We start from the raw sequence: 6,000 nt of genomic DNA on the forward strand, positions 1-6,000 counted from the left end.
TTAGGATATTTAACAATATTAATATTTTATTGGGTAATGGTTTTCATGCAAATTGATCAAATATTCAAGACACTAGTTATGCTTTCATAACTCTGAAATGAGCACTTTTGAAAATACTAATTTGAAAATATTCTTCACAAAATAATTCAAACAACAAACAGTTTTTGAGGGTCTCTGTGTGCCTCTGCCTGGACTAAACATGAATTAGAAAATGATAGGAATATTGAAACTAAAATATCAAATTTCCCTTTCTGTGTGCCTTTGAGCAAATTTGATTTTATTATCTTTTAATTTTTTTTGCAAATGTGATTTTAAATAAAGGAAGTATGAGAAGACAAGCCACGATTCCATAGCTCAAATGAGTTGCCTTGTTTTACTTTTATAGTTTCTGTCCAATTTTTATGTTTATTTTTGTACCCCCTCATTCTAGGAGTTGAAGCTTTTTCATGCCTTCTCTGAATAATTGCATTTGGATTGAAATTTGAACAAAGAAATTTTTGTTCAGATAGCTAAATTAGCAAGAATGAATCCCTTTGCAGAATGAAAAAGCTTTTCCAGAAATGTCGTCAGTTTGGTCTACATCATGTGGCAGCGTCTGTGTAAGAATTCTCTTTGGCTGTCTTTCCCGGTTCAACCAGTTTCCCCAGGGCACCCTAACAGCTCCTAAGCATCTTGGCAGCTTCAGTAAAATGGGTTCACATGGCAAATCCTAGTTATTTTAACTACTATCATTATTGCCTTCTGAAAAAGTCCACCTTAAACTCTTTTATGATAAAATTTATTGTGTCAGTACTGGGGTCTGAAGAAGAGAAAAAGTTTGTTCTTCAGTTTATCTGTTTGCATTTTCAAACTGCTTTAGAGAACAAAAACAGGTTTTTTTTTTTTTTGAAAGATCCTACCTTGCCATTTGCTGTTGGGTTACCACATTATTCTATGTGGATTATAATTTTTTTTTCCTAAATTCTGGTTCATGCTCTTAGATGCCACAGAATGCCGTCAGCAGCAATGTGAGCTAGTAGTACGGCACTGGGAGAAGACGGCAATTTAGTAATGCCAGTATTCTTTAGCAATGACCTTTTCTTGGCTTCAGGAGGAGCCGTTGTGCAAGTCACATTCTAACGAGTTCCCTTTATAGTATCCCTCCCTCCAGCACTTGCTTAGGAAGCTGAGAGGGTTGCCATTCCCACAGATCCCATTAAAGGATGAAAAAGACAACCGTAGCATGAGTCATAATGATACAGTACTGATAGCCTAACAGGTCTCTCCAAGTCTGGTTACTCTGGATTCATCCATTCATTCTGGTGATTAGTTTCAGCTATCTTGAAAGTGAGCTAATCTCTCTAAATCATGTATCTGAATGATCAATCCAGGTACTTTGGACATTTTTTCCCTATGTTCAAATTTTTTAAAACTTTGAATCAGTTCAGATACGAAGCATTTTTTAACCTCAGACTTTTGAAGAAGGATTGTTATGAACTGAACGTCTGTGTCCCCCCAGAACTTGCATGTTGAAACTCTAATCTCCTGTGTGATGGGATTTAGCGATGGGGCCTTTGGAAGTAATTACATTGGGGTGAAGTCATGCGAGTGGAGCGCTCATGGTAGCACCAGTGCTCTTATAACAGGAGACATCAAAGAGCTCTCTGCCCTTCCCTGCCTCAGTCCAAACCAACATGTGAAAACCCAGAAAGGAAGAAGCCCTCTGAAAGCCCCAAAGAGAGCCTGAGTCAGGGAAGCAATTACCAATCCCTTGATCTAGGCCTTTCTGCCTCTAGCACTAAGTAAATAGGGAAATAAATTTCTCTTCTGTAAGGCACTCATGGCTTTGCCATGACAGCCCAAGCAGACTCATGAGGATGAAGTGGGAGTCAAAAAGAGTCAAACAAAAGAGTTAATATGTACTTTTCAGTATGGGAAAGGCAAAGCCATTGCTTAAACATGTACATTAATGTTGGATTGTCTAACCTGCTCATTGCAGAAATAGCAACATACCAAATACTGCCCATTACATTGCTTTTTTCACTTAGCCTATCTTGGGTGTCTTCATGTCTGTCATATAGATCTCTGTCACTCTTTTCAAGGCTAAACAGTGCACTCAACATCAGCCCACAACTGATGGGCATTGTATCCATGTTTCACTATTATGAAAAAGTTGCTGTGAATATCCTTGGGCACTTGTCAACACGGTTCTGTGGAGAAGTCATACAATGAGGATTGCTTGCTGCTGAACTGATACAGTTTAAGATATTGATAGGTTCACAATAGGCCCTCTGAAGTGTACTCATTCTTACTTCTGTGGGTTTACTACACGTTTTGGGTTCACCTCCTCCCCAGCAGTTGAAGTGTGACACAGACCAGCAGATGTATCAGAAATAAACTTTTCACAACAGAATCTCCACTCATCCAACACCACTTCCACCCCTCACCCAGGAAAACCCAAATAAAACTACAGCTGCCAAACAGAGCATCAGTGTTGTGATGGTGTTTGAAACAATCATGAATCTTGTAAACCAGGAGCAAGAAACACTCATTTCCACTGCTCTTGCCTTATCTGAAACTGCATTACTTCCTTTCACAGCCTGCACAGGAAGATGGGGATTGACTTAGCCAAAATCAACTGCCTGGAATTTTCCAAAGATGCTCAGGCTGGGCAGTGGATGGAATGGATGAGGTGTCACTTGGGTCTTGTAGAGCATTACCCTTTACTCGGCCCAGCATCAGTCTAGTCCCGTACACTGCGAATCAGAAATGCTGCAGTAATGCCGTGGTTCCCTGAACCTCTGGTCTGAACGTTCACACCTACGGTTGCTATGCGCAACCCTCCCTTCCTCCCCTTAGCCACTCTGTGCTCTGCTCACACCAGTCCTTTTAGTGTGCTGACTTCACCATCACTCTCCTAACCAGCGGTCTCTCCTGTCTCCTTGTTACCTTTGAACACTGCCACTTGATAGTTCCAGGTTTCTACCACTTGCCAGGTACCTGCACAAAATTTCAGTCTTATCCAATACTCTCTGAAGCTCTCTTCACTGCACTCAGATCAGATGGTCTGTGACTGGGGAGCTTGCTCTCCACTTCCCCCACTCGTCCAGAACACCAGGTCTGCCAAAATCAGGTCCCACTTGTCAGACCCAGCTCTTGATGACTGATCACCACAGGACTTTCTGAATGAGTTCCTGTTCTCAGTGGGAGTCACGGGTCCCGGCTGCCCTGCACGCTGCCCCCGAGCGATCGGCCTTGGAGAGGGAGTGTGAAGCCAGAAGGCTCACTCAGCTGCCTGTTCACTCAGAAGGAAAGGAAAAGGCTTAGGCTCCCTTGGAGACTGCTCCATGTGAAGGTCCATGGTACAAATGCTTTTTACATAGGTACTTGTTTAGGGATTTTTAACATATGTCAGGGCTGCACCTTGAAAACATTTGTATCAGTATATGTTTGTGATACATAATAAATATTCATCCTGGGCAACTGGTACACATCATACCGCAGCCCTTTACACCGCTCCATTCCTCCCTCCTGTTGCTCACCATTCGCAGTGCTCTTCCTACCTCCACAACATTCTTCCCTCTTTTGTATCATCTTTCTTTTGTTTTGCTCTTGAAATTATTTATACTTTGGATTTATCATACAAGAGAAACCGTGTGATATTTAATCTTCTGGCTCTGATTTATTTCACTTAGCATCACGCACGCAAGGTCCATCCCTTTTCCTACAAATGACTCAAATTTATCCTTCTTTACGGTTGAGCAGTACTCCATTGTGTATATATACCACACTTTCTTTATCTGAGGCTGCACTTTTTATAAGAAAAGTCAAACTTTAGCTGGATATGGTGGCATATGCCTGTGATTTCAGCACTTGGGGAGGCTGAGGCAGGAGAATCGCCATGAGCTACAAGGCCAGCCTGAACTCCATAATGGGTTCAAGCCCAGACTACATAGCGAGATCTTGTTGCCAAAAAAAAAAAAAATCAAACCTAGTGAGCCCCCTAGGAAAAAATCTTATTGATACAAAAAGTATCAGTGCGTTTTCATTGCTAAATTGGTAATATTTTTATATATTTCAAAATTAGTACTACAAAGGCAGCTTGCTTTGTTTTTACGTTAAATTACAAGATCTGAGGAGCCTGGGCCCACCGACCTCTTTAGTGGTGCACCTCAGAACCTGAGTCTGGAAGACAACCTTTCTGAGACTGTGTTCTAACATGCTCCAGAAATGAAAACTTCGAGGTTCTTTCCTGACCTGCAGGCAACGGGAAGCCAAGGTTTAGCTGAGAGTCTTCTATGTTAACACAAGGGATACTCTGAGTCCTGGGACCCCATTACGCATCTTGCCCTGTCACCCATCCTCCCTTGACATAAGGGCCATATCTTGCTCTTTTTATTGTCTCCCTCTGGTAAGAGCCCAGCAATGTCTTTTGTGTAGTGGGAATCAAGAAAGTCCTGTTCATGATGTTGGTACCAAAAGAACAAAACAAACAAATAAGAGAAAGTGATTACATGTGCGTGCATTTTTATTTTCTTTAAAATAACACAGCTACTTCGTGCAAGGCATATGCGGGAAACAGTCTTTGCTGTGCCCCTGGAAGCCAGGGCTCCCGCTTCCTTTGCTCACTCCCCCACTGGAGCTGCTGGCTGTGCGGCCCCACACGTATGCAGCTGCCTGCTCAGTCACGCTGGCTGCAGTCTGAGAAGCTCCCAAAGGCCTTGCTCACACAAAACATGCTAAAAATAATTCCCCACTGCCCTGAAGTGCTGCCTCAATTTTCACTACTACTTAATTTTTGGGCTTAATTAAGGGTCCTGTTACTGTCCTCACCTAATGACAGCTTGGCTCTGATTAGTTTGTCTAGCAGCAGGCCCTCCATTTGCACTGAACTCCCACAGCATTTAAGAAATGCCCTTTACAACTGTACACTGTAGTGGGTTGGAATGATTTCTTCTCTTTCTTCAAGACATCTTAAGCTACTTTCAGCTATCTCCGACACCTGGAAAAATAGCTGCCTTGTACTTGTGGGGGGTTCTCAAACTGTCTCCCTGGTCCACTCGGGCTACTGAAAATATCCTTGAATTCAAGCAACCACTTCCTTAGGCAAACCAGTTCTGAGAGGAGGACCTAGAAAAGGGCCACCAGGGCAGAGTCTGGCAGCGAGGAAGAGTTCTATCAAAGGCCTTGCTTGATTGGCTTCTGCAAGGAGGGAGATAAACTTGCTTCTGTTACAGTTTGTTTGACTGCAACCGGTGATCCACATGGAAGCTGAGGAGGCTTTGGCTCCAGTAAGATGAAGAGAATTGTCCTCAGTAGTTATATCAGGAACAGAACCAGTACTAATGTAATCTCAGTACTGTAGTGTTCACATCCCAAAGAGACTGAACCCAATTCCTGTGCACAGATCCTGCATCACACGCATTGCTTGTGTTCTTAAAAAAGAGTCTAGCACAGAGCCTGGTATACAGTAGAAGGTACAACATGACAGCTAATGATTATGCAGTGCTTACCACATGCCTCATACTCCACTAAGCATTTTATATGTACTGTACACTAACAGGCAGATGTACTATTCCGTGTTACAGATGGGGAAACAAGCACACTGGAGTTTATCAGTGCCCAGCATCACAGTTTCAGAATTCTGCTTTAACATTTTATGCCCAAGTGCATTTACATGGAGTGAATGAACACGTCCCTCTCCGAACCACATTTTTGCATCAGACTGTTTACCTGATACATCGTGGTACAGCCTCTCCTATTAGACTAGATTATTCCTCCTACACGCACAGCTTTACCCTAGCCTCTTACCTTGTCACTTGAGGCGCCACAGTTAGCCGCTTGCGCACCTCTGGCCACCAGAGGGCTCCATGACCACACGCTCTCGCCCCCTGCTACGCAACCCGTGAGAGGCGGGGCCTGCGTAGGGCGGGGCCCGCGGGACGCCGCGGCAGCTATCCCGGCGGGCTGCGCGCGCCGCTGCGTTTGAATGGCCGAGCGTGGGGCCCGGCCCGGGAGCCG

The sequence above is a fragment of the Chinchilla lanigera genome, unplaced genomic scaffold (assembly GCF_000276665.1).
Source record: "Chinchilla lanigera isolate Chin_1 unplaced genomic scaffold, ChiLan1.0 scaffold00015, whole genome shotgun sequence".
Taxonomy (NCBI): Eukaryota; Metazoa; Chordata; class Mammalia; order Rodentia; family Chinchillidae; genus Chinchilla; species Chinchilla lanigera.